This window comes from Triturus cristatus, chromosome 9 (genome assembly GCF_964204655.1).
Source record: "Triturus cristatus chromosome 9, aTriCri1.1, whole genome shotgun sequence".
Lineage (NCBI taxonomy): Eukaryota > Metazoa > Chordata > Amphibia > Caudata > Salamandridae > Triturus > Triturus cristatus.
In genome coordinates this window covers 365,512,821-365,530,534 of record NC_140592.1, presented here as the reverse complement: position 1 = coordinate 365,530,534, position 17,714 = coordinate 365,512,821, and the positions used below count along the sequence as shown (strand labels likewise).

Sequence of the window (17,714 nt, the reverse complement as noted above, 5' to 3'; positions counted from 1 at the left end):
CAGTCATTGATTTTATACACCATCTTAATTGTCCACAGATTATCTGGTTGTAGCACACTTTCACTTACTGTGCTGCTCTGCCAAACCCGAACAATGTCTCTCATCAGAATAAGCATTCACTATTCCCATCCGAGAAATGTGTAGTCTATCCTTGGCTATTGATAAGTGACCCTCAAAATATATTTTTTCCTCATAACGGTTATATTTTTTGTACTCATATCCTCAGTTATACCTCCGAATGAAGCTGACCTAACAAAGTACAGTAAGAAATTAGTGCAGAAATGTCATCAGCAACCAAGAATCTATTTTCTATGAACTAGTTGATCCTTAGCTTTGACTCAATCTCTTCCAAAGTATCTGGGTGTTGTCCTCAAGATGTGTTGAAGTAGTAAGCTTCACTTTAAAAACTGGGAATAATGATCACTTTCTCCTTAGGTAACATTTAGATGATAAGGAAAATAATAATCATAATAAGGAAAAGCCAAAATGAAACAGAGCAGAAAAGAATGTAATCATGCATTGTACCACCACCATAGGTTGGTGGAACTGAGTGCCGAACATTTTGTAAGACCACAGAATAACCCGTAATAACTTAACCAACACCCCAATTAACACTTTATACATAATTTGGCTAGTGGGAGCTACAACACTATTACATGGTTGTTTATTCTACACTGCACCAGGTATTACTTCATTTAGGAGGAAGCTAACTGGACACGATTGTCTGATAATAGGACTCTGGGGAACCCACCGTTGGAAACACATCTGGGAAAAAACATTATCAAACTTTTACTGTTAGGGTTCCTCAAACCTCTTTTCTAGAGGTTTCGAGAAAAGTAGTTAATAATATCACTTAGAACACTGGAATATTGAGAGCTCCACTGAAGACACTAAAGTAGCTTGGGGCCCAAAAAGTGTTTATCCCAGTGTATCCCTGCAGAGGAGACCTGGGTTGACCCTGTATCCATAAACATGTGGGTCTTCTCTAAGTCACCCTCAGTTTGGCTAGATGCCTCAATGCCAAGGTAAAAGGAGTTACCACAAACCACTTGAAGATCCTAACTCCTTCATTGGGTGCTCAAAATAGGATCTGGAACAATCAGTTCTGCTTCCTTGAAATACCACACCGTTCTTTACCCCCAAAACAAAGGGCCTCTCTACAGCATTCCTCAGTTCAACAAGAAGGGTACCATTTGCCCTCTAACACCAGGATGGACTACTTGTGGAATGTCTCAACACCTGATCACATCAACCACGTGGGCCCGACCTTCATCCAGCACCTCAGAGTCTAGAATCCCCTCATCAGCTTCCTCAGGTTCCCTTCTTGCGTTTCCATAAGAATCCCAAAATCTTCAGGTAAGACGTGCTTGTTCTGTCTTTCACCCTGTCAGCATTAGACTGAAGCTGCACCATGGAGGTAAACGCACACTCATTGAACTCTTGGAGAATCAACTTAACTGTGCACAGGGCATATAGCTGTGATGCAACTTCTCCCTGTTGCTAAGCTATCATTGTGCCCATGTCCCATTTGCCACTTTCGTGTGAACGATGTGAAAAGTGGACTGCAGCTCCTTGATCACAGCTGCAATTAGACGTATATTCCATGAGATCGCTGGGTCAGCTGCTTCATTGCACTAGTCTGCTCTCCTTTTCGAGAAGTGGTTTGTGGAAACAGTTCCCATCTCTCTCTTTGGGTTAGCATTATCGTCCTTTTCAATGGGCACAGTAAAGTCTCCAAATGGCAACAACCGCAACTGTATTGAACCATGGTCCAGGACACACCAGTGATGTTGGATACAAAGCCAGGGATCAGAGATGAAGCCCCCAAAAAATCAAGAAGGACTGCAGATTAGCCCCTCACTTCTTCCAACGTGCATTTATAGGTAATCAGCAATCCCCTACATCAGGCCCTTCCTTACCTCCTCATCGTCTTCACCCTCAGACTTTTCAACGAAACTATGGCCCCTGTAATAGATTGGCCTGTATACTGGGGCATTCAGACGAACGTGCATATCCCCCAGTACGTCTTCGATCTACATTAAACTCTTCAATCGTGCCGCAGCCCCATGGCTCCCACATACTCAGGCCTAAAAGAGCGATGCCATCTTATGGTAAGCTGGTAAGCATGGTCAGGTCAGAAGGATGCTGTGCCTCCTCCCAGAAGCCAGAGGTCTAAGAGCGACTCAATTTCAAAGGTGCTTTGGAGAAGTACCCCTGCTTACCGTATCTACAAAAGCACTCGCAGCTCTCCTGCTCTATTGCCGAAAGCACCTGAAAGGGAACCCCCAAGCCAGAGCTCGAAAGAATGGCAGCAGCCTCTCATATCGGCTAGCCATTCTTTGTTGCCTGTCCTACTTAATGCGTTTCCTAACCCATAGCAATTTAATGCTGCTGCCTTTTGTCTTTTAGGCGCGTAGCCAGCATGTACAGTTTTGTACATTTGCATATTTGGAATGAAAAGTTGGCTTTTCAGTGCTGTAGCAGGAGCCACTGTAGAATACTCAGAATGGGTACCCTCGGATGCAACACCTGCTGGTTGCCTGGCAACTGACAGTGCCATGATGAGCCAACAACAGTCTATAGATGTGACACATTTACAACAGAACTTTGCATGTCCCTGGTGATGATGGGAGCTATCAATCAACTGGGGGGCAGTGGTGATGGGTTAAAGAAGGCATGGGTGAGGTCTGCGGATTGAGTTTATGGTTAGTCTGCACGTATGAAAAAAAAACACTGCCAACATGATATCTGTACACGTTACCTCTTCAGCCCTTGCTTTCCCACTCCATCCTTTCCTGTCTCCCTCACATTTCCAGATGTCGGTACCATGTTCATGACTGGCAACTCTCCTTGAAGTGTCCCTGATATGGAGGATTAGGTCAATCTCTTTCCTTTATTTACACAATGGCTTACCTAGTCCTTAATGGCAGACAGCTGTACTAAATTAACTAACAGGGTGTGAACGCAAGTATTAGAATTTGGTAAAAGTCCCTCGAATGACACCAAACCATTAAGACAGCTTCTGGGGTGTCTGAAGAGACTACGGGTTGGGATGCCAGTAGAAATGAATGCAGCTTGAGACATTTAAATCCTGACAGCACACAGATTCGTTTCATCTTATGGTAAATGAATATGCAGGAGCAGTGCCCAGTCTCGATCACAAATAAAAAAAAATCATAGAAAACATTGACCAATGGAAAAAGAAACTATATTAAATGTAAAGCGTCTTTGTTATAATGCTGCCTAAGGGGCAAAGCATGAGCCAACCTATCAGAAAATTTGCCATGTAACTAATGTCATTAAAAAAAAATACAGGATTCTTTAAAATCCCCCAAAGGTTTTTTTTCCTTACCATGTGTTTCAATTTAATACATTACACCACATAAATGTAATGAGTGAGGAGTTACATTATTTTAAATTGCCAGAAATATTCGATAATAGGGGAACGCACCAGGGGTGTCCTTTGTCTCCAGTTTTATTTACATTTTTATAGAACCCTTGGCAGCCAGGATTCGAGAGAATGTAGGGATAGAGGCACCTATAGGGATGTGAAAATTAAAATTATTTGCGTATAGCTTTATCCTATATCATTGGCCAGAAGAGCAGAACATACAAAAGATGCTGAGAGAGTTTGAGCAATTCCAAATGATATGGGGTTATAAAAATCAACCAGAATAAAACAGAACTGCTTCTATTTAATATCTCTGTGAGTAATCACCCCCCCCCCCCACTGTCCAACAGCAGGCTCGTTCTCCTAATCTGATTTGGTATCTAGGGCTACATGTAATTAATCGTTGTTCTGAGCTTTATCAATTAAATTATGTGGTGATGAAGAAGAAGATTAAGGACTTATTGGATCAATGGGCTCTTCTTCCCCTCACATTAGTAGGTAGGGTAGCCCTTATTAAAATGACCATCTTGTCCTTGTTATTATTGCTTTTTTCTAATGTCCTCGTAAAAGTCTGCAAGGCTTATTTTAAGGAACTTGAGGTTCTTTTTTGACGTTTTGTGTGGAATCCTAACTTCACTACTCCTAAATGCCTTTTGTGAATACCAAAAGTTGTAAAGTTATGATTTTGTCTCAGATTACATTTGTGAATCGGACCCCATGTCACCAGGTGAAATATATGTATTTTTTTTAGCATTTTTTTTTTTCTGTCCACACAATGTACTTCTCAGAGGCAGAGTGACAGTTGACTTTGTCACTAGGCCACAAGGCCTTAAGAGCAGCACATTTTAAGAGGATGTCCTTTCTATCCCGCTGGATGGCATACTACACTCCAAGGGGTATTCACAGGATGTATCCCGCAGTGGAGGATCGTTGCTTTCGTTGTCAGCATATTTGGTTGCATATGTTTTTTCACCTGTCAATAGGGAAAAGTATTTTCTGCTCTCAGTCTTGGTTTCCACACTAGGATTGTTCCAGAGGCTAGTGTGGCACTCTTTGTATTTTTTCAGAATGAGGACAGGTGTTCATTGCGATAGCCTCTCTAATCACTCTCTCATTGATCCTCCAGAACTGGAGGACATCTAGAATACTAACATATCAAGAATGGCTTAATAAAATGTGACAGACTAAAAAGTTTGAAGAGCCTATGCGAAACAGGTAGGGGGCAAAAAAATATTTACAGTTTATTGAGGTAATAGAAAAATGCGGTCTCAGAAAAAGTTGTAGATTATTTATTAAAGGCACGATTGTACCTTTCGGGGGTGGGTACTGATGCATATGTCTTGTATGGTATTTTTTTTCCCCCACTGATTTAGTTGGTTGCTATTACATTTATGTTATAGTCAAGGTCGCACTATGTGTGTGGGCTGCTTTTATATATTCAGTCGGCTGCTATTGCATGTATGTTGTTGCCACAGTTGTATGTTCTTTATTTAAAAAACGTTTGCACTTTATCGGATGGCTGCTAGTACATATGCGGCACGATAGGACTTTGTGTGTTGGTTGCTGCTATACAAGTATCTTACAAAATATTTGCACTTTTTTTGCACTTTTGCTGATGGGTGCTAGTACGTTTTCATTGTAAATACGAATGCACTTTATCCGACGGCTGCAGCTATATAAGTATTGTACAATACTTGTGTATCTTTCCGATTGGCTGCTATTGTAAGTATATCATAGGATTGTGCTTTTGTTTTATAAGAGCATGTCTACGGGACTGGGGAGGTTAAAAAATCTAATTTGGCAAAAAGACACTTTACTTTTGGCTGCCCTTTCAACAATGTTTGATCATCAATCTTGCTATCTATAGCGTACGATATGAGTAAATATTTATTTCATTTTTTCTCTCTCTTGTTTTATGTCTTCTCTTGTATGTGATTGCTCTATGAATCGGCTCAATAAAAATATTTTTTTCTAAAAAGAAATATTCATAAATCTTACTCCCTCATGACGACATACCTCAAGTGAATCAATATACAGATCAGCTGCGGCCGCTGCAGGTAAGAGCGGTGGGGCCGGCTGGGGAGTATTTCGAGAGACGACCACAAGGGAAAATTAAATAAATAATTAATTTTCCCTCGTGGTCGTCTCTTGAAATCCCCCCCAGCCGGCCCCACCGCTCTTACCTGCAGTGGCCGTGGCTGATACAGATTAGTTTGTTTACTGCACTATGTATATTTTTGATATGGTTATTATCAGGGCTTTAAGTGGGATGAAAAAACTAGGGGGTCTCTCAAAGGGGCGTGGTCAATGTAATTAAGGGCGTGGCTTATAAACACATAAGTTAAAAATCTGTGTTTAGCACAGTGTGCCGCCCGACTTGTATTTTGCTGTTCCTGTCATTGCGTCCAAATATATGATACAAGTCACATCATACCTACAAGTCAGGACTATTGGCTTTGTCAATGGTTGCTAGTTGCATAAAATAAATAAGCAGCAACTATGGCTTGTATATAATATTGAAAAAACTTCCACTTAAAGCCCTGTTGACACCACAACAATGTTGCTGCTCCTGAGTTTCAAAAAGAGAAGGGAAATCCAGAGAGAAAATGACTCTCTTTAAAGGATTTCCCTTCCTCTACAAAGCTCACCACGCGCACATCGATGTGCCTGCTGTCACTGCAGTCCAGAAAAAAAAACTAACCGCCTGTGCCAGGGCACAAAACAAAGCCCGATAGAGACCCGTTTCGAGGCTCCCTTAAAAAAGCTGCTGGTGCTCAGACCCGGTGAGACCCGGCCCACTTAAAGCCCTGGTTATTATATTGTAAGCAATAATACAGTATATTAAACCACGTACAGTGACGTTTTGGTATAGCGCACATCCTACAGTTAAATAGTGCCCTTAAATTTGACATTAAACGAAAACGAGGTTCCATGAATGAGATGAATTGCTTAGGATCACACAGTCTGATCAAGTGCATACACTGGGATTTGAGGCCGGATTTCTTGGTCGCATGTTCTACATTTCAGCTGCTGGAAAGGAAGTTATTTCTCTTGCTAGTTTCACACAAAAGAGCAATGCTTTGTGCTGGTATCCCCTGTTAATCTGACACTGTATCAGAAGTCTTTAAAAAAAATGACAATATGAAGTAGTATCAAAAAGGGCAAAATGACAAATGAGATCTATGGAAAACTGAACTACATGAATGAACAAGCATTGGAAAAGCAAATCTAAGTACCATGGTGTGCGGGGTCAAAGTTTTTTTAATTTTTATTGGGAGCTCATACCAGAAAAAACCTAAAACATGCCACCGCTTAAACATGGCAGCCTTATGCCTGTAATCAAATGTCACATTTAGAATAAAAAATAACTATCCCTTATAATTTTGATAGAATAATACTGGTGCTTTCGCGTAAGCAGGTGTACTTAGAACACGTAGAAAAACCCTGTTTATGTGTAATATGCATCATAGAAAAGTATAATTTGTATTGGTGCAAGTAAAATCCACTATTGGCTTTGAACTATTGTAACTTGAAGACACACCTTAAATACTCAAGGATGACAAAAAGGATTTAAAAAAAAAAAATAAGGTTTGGCAAATGACATTATTAGCCCACCAGCTGTGGTACAGAATTGCACTTCGTTTTAGGTGGTGTGTGCATGTGATCATGCAAAATGTCATCATGCACAGTGCAAGAGAACCAATGGCTCACGTGGCCTGACGCACTACGCCATGCTGTGGTTGGTGAAAACAAAATGTGAATGACATTAGAACAGACACATGCATGAATAGGCTTGGCCCAAATACTGTCTTTTATATGTATGTATGTATGTAAGTATATTTTACTTATAATTTTTTTTAATACACTAGTTTGGCAAAACGGCTAAAACAGTCTCTGGCCAGTAGTAAACGTGCACTGTTCTCCAGTTTGGCAAACTGGAAGGCAGGACACTCCATTTATATGTCAATATCACTGGCAGCGCCTGACAACGTAGTTCAGGCGAAGCCCAGCACTCCATTGAAGATATTTAAGTAAATTATCTAGACAAAAAATAACAGAGATTCCACATGGGCACCTCGGTTACATGCCTTCATTCAGACACATGTGCAAAGGGCAACTTTGCTACAGGCTGTAGACAGACTTTCATTTATGTTTGCTGTTTAAACTTCAATTTGAGTCCACAAATGTTGAGCACAAACCCACATTCATATTATGCCATTGTACATCATAATTGCTGGATCTTTCGACTTTCAAAAACTGCATTAGGGACTAGGGATATTGGGCTTAGCTATGTTATTGCTTGAGAGTTCATGAGACAATGAGACAATGGCCAGATCCAGACATTTGGTCAGAGTAAGGACCCAGTCTTACAGGCACAGCATTCTGAGGGGCACTGTCTCTCAGGAATGTATGACGTTAGAACGCATACATTTACAACACATGCCTTTAGAATGCAGTTTTTACATCGCAACATCCTTTACAACGCACACATTTACATCGCATGCCACTACAACAAATTTTTTTAAACTACATTTACAACGCATTCTATTACATCGCATTATACATTTACAACGCATACCATTACATTGCATTTAAGGTAAGTGTTGGATAGTGGAGGGGTAAAAATTACTATTCGAACTCCAGGGGGTGCAACAGTAGGGTAAGTGTTGAATAGTGTAGGAGTACAAATTACTATTCTAACTTCAGGGGTGCAACAGTAGGGTAAGTGTTGGATAATGTAGGGGTAAAAATTACTATTCTAACTCCAGGGGGTGCAACAGTAGGGTAAGTGTTGGATAGTGTAGGGGTACTATGCGTTGTAATGGTATGCGTTGTAATGACATGCGATGTAATGCCTGCGTTGTAGAGACATGCAATGTAATGGCTGCATTGTAGTGACATGCGTTGTAAAGGATGTTGCAATGTAATGACTGCGTTGTAAATGTAGTGCGATGTAATGACTGCATTGTAAAGATTGTTTCCCGTCTCTCAGTCTACAATACTTATGTTTGAAAAGGTTTTCCTATGTATAGTCTAATTGTTTTGATAAATTAATTTCTGTATCGGTCACATAAATGTTGCTCTTCTGTACATGAAAGTGCTCGAGATAACAGGTATGAATGGTGATTCTGGGGTGCTGTTAAATATTTGAGCTAGGATTGAGCTCCACTTTTACGACTCTATAGAACGTGTATCTTTTAGCAAAATACTTGGGGGGGGTTAAAAAGAACCCCAAAAAACAAATGTGCACATGTAGAGTGCACATGTGCCCTTGGGCATGTGTGCCCTACATGGCACTTTGAAAATGAAGTTTTGTGCATTTTTCAAAGTTTACACATGGTTACCATTGACTTGAAGTCACTGGCAATTGCATTTTCCTAAATGCAGAGGTTGCATTTGGAAAGTGTGATTACCAATTTGTAGTCACAATTTTAGGTAATCACAATTTTTGTGATTATCTAAAATTGTGACTACAAAGGCTTTCATACATCATGAAAGGTAATTTTGCATTCACAAACAACCAATTTTACTGAATTGCACTGTTTGCGGATGCAAAAGATATTCATACATGTGGCCCTTACCGACTAGGGGTGTCCTGGGTTTGTTTTTAACCAAATTACTCTCTAAACCTTACTCTTTTAAGTCCCATCTCCCTCCTGATATGTCTTTCGACCATTGCAATGGAGGAGATGTGGCCGAGTGACAAGAGCTGCTGCCTTTAAAACTGGGGAATCGGGTTCCAATCCCTGCCTGTGCGCCACAATTTGTGATTCTGGACAAATCACTCCCCCCCTCCCCCCCCCCCCCCCCCCGTCTCCCGTTGAATAAAAAAAAGCATAAGGTCAGGTTTCCTTATGCCCTCAGGGGCTACAACAGATTCCCATCTTCCCTCGCAATGTCTGCTGTCCACGTCCTTTCCCACTTCCCTCCTCTGTAGACATCCATCTATGCTCCAGCGTCTCCCGCCTGCCCCTCTCCTGGTCGGCAGGTGGCTGCGTGGCGCAGCAGCTGACACCCCCTCCGGCTGCAAGAAGGCATGTTTCCCCAGCACTGATCCTGGCTTTTGAAGTTTAATATCGGATTCCTTGCCTCTGCGCCTTCTGATCGCTTCTACGTCGGATCCCCATGGGGACGCAGTGGAAGTGAGAGAAGAAGGCTCGCCGCTTAACGCGGATGACCTCTGACTCTCATTAAAGGAAGTGCATGAAAGCGGCCGCTTTTGGATCTGTTGCTATCGGTCTGGGATGCTCTCAAGGTGTGTGTGTAGGGAGGAGGCAAGGGGATTTGGAGAAGCCGTTGGCATGGCAACAGTTCCATCGCAGAATATTTGTCCAGGTCTTCTCTCTGCATACTGCTCTTTCGCTTCTCTCATGTTTATCTTCAGAACCCCACTTCAACCCTCCAGACCTCCAGTTCCCTATCCATGATCCTTTCCTCTTCCCAAAGGCTTCATTCTTAATCACTCCAGTCTCTTTCCGGTTCCTCCTAAAATACCTACTGCAAGGCTGTTCTATCCATCACCATTTCCCACCCACCCATATGTACATCCAGGCAGGGAAGTCCACAGATCCTAGCTGTCTTGAGCCCCTCCCAGACGTGCAAGCAACCACCATTTCCCTCCCGGCCAATCATGTGCACCACGTCCTCTTTTAATAAGCACACGGGGAACCACTGTTGGTGTATAAAGGCTGCCGTTTATTCACATTATATAAACACCTGACCCATAATCATTGCAACTTAATGGTTATTTACACTCTCCATGCCTTACTTGATAATCAGAACATCTGCCATTGTTATCAACGCAGTTTGGATTTGTTGGTCTGTAGTGTAGTTCCTATATCCCTGATAGGCTCTGCGCATTGGAATAATATACACTATAGTTTTGGCATAAGACTAAGGTCAGTATGTCTCTATCGAGTACATTAAACTTAATTACTTGTGTGTGCCAGCTTACTCAGAGGTCACTAGAAACTTCTCGAATAAACAAGAAGGGATTCGTTTCTGACAACCGCATAAACATGACAACTTTGTTTCCCTTAGAGTCGGAACAATCTCAGAACCGTGGAAATAATAGATAAAAGTTTCACTCAGTCAATCGTGCATGCTTCGTTTCTACAGAGCTACACAGAAAAAGACAGACGGGCGTTTCAATAAAAAGGGTTTATTGAACAGTCTTACTTCTCGTGCAAGAGATATGAACTGCTACAATCGTAAGACAGGATGCGAAGTACAATACGTACAGGGTTAGTAGTAAGATAAAATAATACTGCAATAGCATGGTTTGTAGCTATGACATATATTCATAAAATACATACATAAATAACACAAGATAAAATGTGAATACTCATCTGATGCTTCTAAGTAGTTCTACCCCAGTGTACCTAACATAAGTGTAGTACGAGGTAAGAAGTAGGTGCTGTTTTCTAAAGTATAGCTAGCCATAGTTTTAGTTTTGCCAAGAGTTGCCAAAAGTGTCTCTAAGTTCTAGTCTGCTCCATACCTTAGAATGTGTGAGGTTGGAATCTCTTTCCGGGACTCGATATCTAACATCCCGCAAGGGGAGTCAGAAACACTGAAGCTGGATCCTCTGCGAGGAGGATGACAACATCTGGTCAGTGCGTCAGGCGGGAACTCGATCTCCTTCCGAACTTGTCGTGGCGAACCGCAAGTAGGCAGTCGAACTGGACCGTACCGGAACCGTGGTTTGCCAGGGCAAGTGCAGGTATATTTATACCTTGAAGGTGTTTAGGAATGCCTGTATTGATGAAAAAGTCGGGCATCGGAACGTCATGAATGAACCCCTAAGGGATAGATGTTCATGCATAATAAATTAGTTCTTGGAGAAATCAATATCCAAGCAAGGGAAATTCCTAAAGGCTTAAGAGTCTGGTTTTCCAAGAACTCGTTGTGACATGGATTGACGAATGTAGGAGACCATACCTGTATTTGGTTAGCATGGACAATGCCTAAATAAGGGCTGGATTTTCTATGCCTCAATAAGGGCAAGATGAATTGTACCTATATAAGGGCATAAATCGGGAAACATATATACGGAATCTAAATCTACACACAAAAGGTCCATATTAATTATTGACAGCACCTCCGGCACAGCTCTGAGCGACGGCCCCTTTGCAGGTGTCTAGTGTATGTGGCTTCTAGGCTTCCCTTGCTACTGAGATCTATATGGGTGGCCATCAAGCTTAGCCTGTGCTGCAAGTGCTGTGTATACCTGAAGCTGACCCTTGCTAACCAATCGCCTGTTCCAGTGCCCCTGCCGTGAGGCATCCCAAGGACACAGTTTGAGCAGCTCTTCTTCCTAGGCTATTGTGCTTTCCCTGGCTGTCTTTGTGCTGTCTCCGCCACACTGCCGGCAATTCCCAGACTGTCAGAAGCTCCCCTTTGTCCAGCTCGTTAGGAAAAGCCTCACTGCTCTAGTGCTCCCAATATATTGAGAAAGAACATCTTCATACCCACCCTGGTTAACCCTGTCCACCATGTAGCATCCCAGTGTCCTAAAATTGATAAACCTGTGCCAACGGCACCCTGAGCTCTTGCTTCATTTCCACAAATTGCGCAGCAGGTGTGTGCATTCCGCGGTGCCTGGTTTGCCAATAAACAGAATGTGGTCCAGGTAGTGTATGCGACCGCCCATCCCCCCCGCTGGGTGTCGTGTATCCAGTTTCCATTCTAGAAAACTACTGAAGGTCTTGAAATAAGCACAGGAGATTGCGCAGCCCAGGGGCAGGCATCTGTCATAACAGTATTCATTGTCAAGTTGGAAACCTAGCAGGTGATAGCTGTCTGGATGCACTGGCAGTAGACGAAAGACGGATTTGCTACCTGTCTTGGCTAACAACGACCCTTACCCTACCAACTGGATCAGGTCAACTGCCTTGTCTAAGGTAGCATAGGTCACAGAGCAGATATCCTGGTCCAGCCAATGATAGCACGATCATCCTGGATGATATGACAAATGATGGATGAGGCGGAAATTACCTTCCTCCTTCTTTGGCACCATGCCCAGTGGGGAAAGCACAAAGTAGGTGAAGGGAGGGTCTACAAAAGGACCCGCAATTCTCCAGAGGTGGAGCTCCTTTGCTACCATCTGTCTATCCACGTCTTGATTCTCTCTCACTAACTTCAAGATCTGACTAAGGAGATGGGCCTGGGGGCCCCGGTAAGGTATAGGGAAGCCTGCAGTAAAACCATTTGCTAGTAGTTGCCCTTCATTCACTCTGAGGTATCTATTCAGTAATTGGGTTAACACTCCGATCCTGAGGGTGTCTGAACCTCCCTCCCCTGGGGCATCTCTGTAAGCCTTCCTGTTGCTGTCTTTGCTATCCCCTTCTCCTTTTGCAGTCAATTGCTGGTTGTGCCCCGCCACAGTTGCTTCAGATATGTCTAAATGTGCAGGTCTGCCCCATTTGCACTCATCCTTTTCATATTTCCATCAAGCAGTGGTGCGGCTCTTCCGGGGTTTACCCCCAGTGTGCCCTTTGGCCTTGGCACCTTGTGAAAAACCATTTTACCCTCCTTTATTACCTGTTGGGCGAAAAAGGTGGCCCCTTGTGCTCACCTCCTTCCCTGGCTACTACCATATGATTAGTAAATCCCTCTACATCCTGATGGTCCCATTCGATGACAGGCCAAGTCTGCATCTTTTCCCGAAAGCCCTCGTCATAGCAGAGCCAGAATCCCCTTTTGTACTTATGCTGTGCCTCATGTACCTTTTGTTCTTGAAGAAATAGCACTGTCACGCTCTACGCAAACATCTCTACAAAAATGCATGCCAGGGTTCTAAAGGCCCGCAGCCAGTTCTCTATGGATCTGTCAACCCTATCTGGGTCTGAGCCTATCTCTCTTGTCCTCCTCCTTTTTGTCATGCAAGGTTAAATCTAGCCCTGCTTGGCGCTCTTCCAGGAGTGAGAAAATATTGATATGCTCTTTGGACCAAATCCTTTCTTTAACTGCGATGGGATTGAGACTGGCTAGTCCCGTTCCCACGCTGTCATGGGAGGATCCCCCGGGAAGGGCCATATGTATTCACTGGCAGGTGTACCGCCTCCCAGCCCATGAGCTGCCCTTCCCCCCCCACTCCGGCCCAGGCTTTGGTGGGATCAGTCTCTCCAGTTGTTGCAGTGTTTTTAGTGGCTGTGTGTTTGCCCCTTTGCTCCCTTCACTGGGCCCCTGTGGCCCACTGGCTAGGCCTCCCTTATTGCTACCTGACTTGGCTGGAGCTATGCCTGCGGCTTACCTCGAGTTCTTGCTGCATGAACTAGTTAGTGGCTGCCTGCATTCACACCCCACCTCCCGAACCCATGACCTTACCAGTTCATGCCTGGCCAGCTTAATGGAGGGTAACCTGGGGGATATGGGTTCACTACCCCAGGCCACGGCCACCAAGATATGTTCATAAAGGGTGATGGAGACTGTATTTGTGCCCCTAACACCTACTTCTCTCGTGTACCCAGCCTTCCTTGGTATGCACCCTCACCCAGTAGCCCCATCTGACTGGTTTGGAGAGGATGTGGGGTGTCCCAGTTGCCCCGCAGTGCCTTGTGGTGTGGAATTTTGAAGCCCAGTTGCATGCCATAATTTGCAATGCCCCCTGCTGCCACCCCAGAGCCCTGCTGCTGCGCATGCTTGCTTGTCCCCAACCCAGCCCTGGCACTTTATGCTTGTCGTGTGCCATCCCTTGTCATCGGATTATACTTTTGCTCCACATCAGACGCCCTGGGTGCCAGCGTACAGGCTACAGGCACCTCCTGCTGGTCACCACGGCTGTTGTCCATCAAGTCATTGTTCTCCTCCCTCGGGAGGGCCGGTGTTGCATCATGCCCTTTGCACCTGGCTTGGGGTTCCTTTGTCATGTTGGCCCTGGCCCCACCTTGGCCACGGCCAGTCTCCTGATTTGGAGTCATCCTCCTTATCACAGCACCATCCTTTCTGGAGGAGGCCACCCTCTGGCTGGGCAGCGTGTGTCAGCCGTTGCTTCTTGGCAAGCTCCGAATCCGGATAACCCAGCACCCGCTCGCTGAACGTCTCTCTACCCCGGCTGGTCACATGCACGAGAGCCCTTTCCAGCAAGGCCTGGAGATCTTCATCCAGCTTGGGGGCTGCGTTTTCTCGCACGTTGGGAGGTGAGCGCCGACTCCCCTGTGCTGGTTCCGCCTCCTCGTTACCTTCTGTGTCATCCCGTAATCGAGCGGGCTATCATTTCTCTCTCTTGCTGCTCTGTTGCATCCGTTTCGCCTTGCCATGGTCGACACACTGCCTGCACATTGTCACTGCTGCCACACAATTATAGTGCACACCTGTCCCTGGAACCTGCGTGATAGTCCGGCCGCGGCGAGGCCTTTCGAAGCAGCAGTGTATTAGTGCCAGCAGGCATATCTGACTTCTTGCTTGCCCCACCCTTAAGGCAGCCTCTCCTTGCGCTCTGCCCGCAGCCCAGAGCTGGTGTCCTAGCGCAGCCCGCTACACTCCTTTCTTTCCCGGTTGAGGTCACACAGGAGGCCATCGATCGAGGGAGGCGGGGGGGGGGAGCACAATCCTATAGCAGTCCAGCCGCACTCCGGAGCCGATCACTCCTCTGATACTGCTGATCCCGTGGTAAGATCTGCACCACAGTGTGGAAGTAGTCCGGTGATCCCCTTACAAAGTCCCCAGCAGTGTCCCCCCGGGAGAGGTCAGTTCAAAGTGGCGAGGTCTGATCCAAAGTGGAGAGGTCAGTTTGTGATGAGGGTCCTGCGCTCTGCCTTTTGGCTTCCTGTCCGCCATGCCCTTTTTGCCTGGATTGGGCAAATTGAAGCACGCGCACCAATTGCATACATGCATTCTCGCAGGCTTTGCCTCCCACTACCTGGTGCCCCCCTCCCCCCCCCCCCCCGGTCAGTGACAGGTGCCCCAAATTGGTCCAGCTTCGCCTTCCAGTGACTCACCTTCAAATGATGTAAATCAAACCCACACTGACTAGGAATAATGGTAGCTCTTCTATCACAACAGGGTATCTCCTCAGAGCACACTATTTGTACACTCATCACTACAGGCCATACAACCAATGAAGAGGCTCGTCATCCGTCCCAACATCTTGTACCTTGGATGACTTTAATACAGTCCATCCCTCCTGGTCCTGCGATCCTCTTCCTCGTCAGTCTCACTACTAGTCATACTAAAGCCCAATAAACTTAACTGTTACAAGGACTGCATGCAACAGGTATTCAGCTGAACTAGCGAAAACCACTTTAGAATTAACTGAGAAAATTAGGGAATTAACTAAAAATTTGGAATCCGTAACTGTTCCTGTAACCATAGGACCTGTAATGCCAATTTTTGATAAACAGAAGGATAGTGAGCATTGTCTGACGATTCCTCATAACAGCAATAAACAAATAGAGAGGCCAGAAAAAATATAGACAAGAACCCATGGAGACAAACAACAAGTATTTCAGAGCAAAGTACACCTAAAAATTTGACAGTAAATCAAAGTTTAGTGGATAGGATAATAATGACGACAGAATCAGTCCCAGGAACACCAGAGAGATCAGCACAACAAAATACTGAGAAAGATAGTGTAGGACCTACTTCAGAAGAATGAAGTGAATGGCTAAGGAGTTTACAGCAGAAAGATAAGGAATCCCAATCTATACATGTGGCCAAGCTAAAGATTGTTTTGGAAGAATTAATAGTAGGGACTATCCCCACAGAGAAGTTAAAAGCCTATCAGGACGAAGAATTACTATTTTTATGTAAAAGTATACCTGGAGAGCAAGGAATCTACATGAAAGACTAGAAGAAGTAGCAAATGAAATGGGCATAGACTTTGAAAGAGTAAAAGCTTAACAAAAACCCTACAGAGTAGATTTTTCTGAAAAGGACATTGAAAATTTAAACACCGCAGGAAGAACAACTCAGATTAAAGACATAATCATTTTGCTAAGGAAGTGGGGAGATGTGGATAAATGGAAAAGTAGGTGGTTTCAGAAACGAGAAGATGTTTCAGACAAAACCTTTGCAGCGTTCCCTGTAAGAGAAAAGGAAAAGGTAGTAACAGAATGTCCCATGAGAGAAATTCCAGGAGGGGGATATGTACATGTCCCTTGGACTAGACAGGATATTTTGTCATTTACCAATGATTTCCCTCGACTACGCAAAAAGCCAGTCGAGTGGTATAGGCAAGTGGATAGATTTGTAAAATTATCAAAAGTTTTATGGATTGATTTAAATAGTCTTTTTGACATAATAGTACCAGCAGATTTATGGACAGAGTGTAACATTATGATTAGCTGGCCTACACAAGAATACCCTAGGGACCCAGAAACGGGAGCCCCTGACCCCCGAAGTCATGAAAAAATATGAACAGGTAATTGCTTTTCTGAAAAACAAAGTACCTCCCAAAGAGACTGATTGGGTAAAAATTGACAGCACTCATCAGGAAGCTAAAGAGTCGGTACATGCTTATTATGAGAGGTTAATCCTCGCTTTTAAGCAGTTTAGTGGTGATGAAAATTTGAGCGAAAAAGATTTAAGTCATTTTGTATACCGATTTGTATATGGGCTGCGTCCAGAAATAAGTGAAATGATTAAACAGCATACAGTGGACGGGCAAAATAAGAAAATAGATGAAGTACTGAGACACGCAAAATATTTTAGTGATGAAATTGAAGCTAAACAGCGAAAATTACAAGAAAAAGCTATGTGGGCACAGGTCAAGGTGTCAGAAAGACAGGAAGCTCAATTGATTGAACAAGCCAATAGTGCAGGTATGAAATCAAAATTTAATAATGGCAAAGGAAAGGGACAATTTAATATAGAAGAAGCCATAAAGAAGTGGCCATGTCATAATTGCGGAAGAATAGGGCACTGGAAAGCCGAGTGTAAATTTCCCCCGAGTACTAATGGTGATAATGCATCATTGAATTCGCAGGTGCAGAAAGAGGTGAGTTGTTCACCACAGCAACAGCAGCAAGTTGTTGCTCAACAGAATCAGGCGCCAAAACCGCCTTTTCCACAGAGCGTAAATCCTCAGAAATACAGTAATGAGACAGGATTCTACAACGAAAAACAGGTAACTAAACTGCTGCGCGCTATTGCTGTTTCGCAGTATTGGCTACAACGCGATGAGAGTGAGTCAAAAGAAAGTTATTGACGGTGCCGAGGGGAGGAAGAAGAGTGCATACTTGGCGCAACTCTAGAAGTAGACCAGACAGGTCCTTTTGTGGATGGAAAGGTAAATGATGAAAATATTACTTTCCTAGTAGATACTGGTGCTACTCGATCCACAGTCAGGTCAGCTGATGTTAAAAACCTTCCTCTCTCGGAC

General features: G+C 44.0%; 1 protein-coding gene across 2 annotated transcripts in view; it reads right to left on the bottom strand.

The window, feature by feature from the left end:
• The window catches only part of TEX264 (testis expressed 264, ER-phagy receptor), a 570,054-nt gene that overhangs the window by 352,387 nt on the left and 199,953 nt on the right, over nt 1-17,714 (bottom strand). The window lies entirely within an intron of this gene.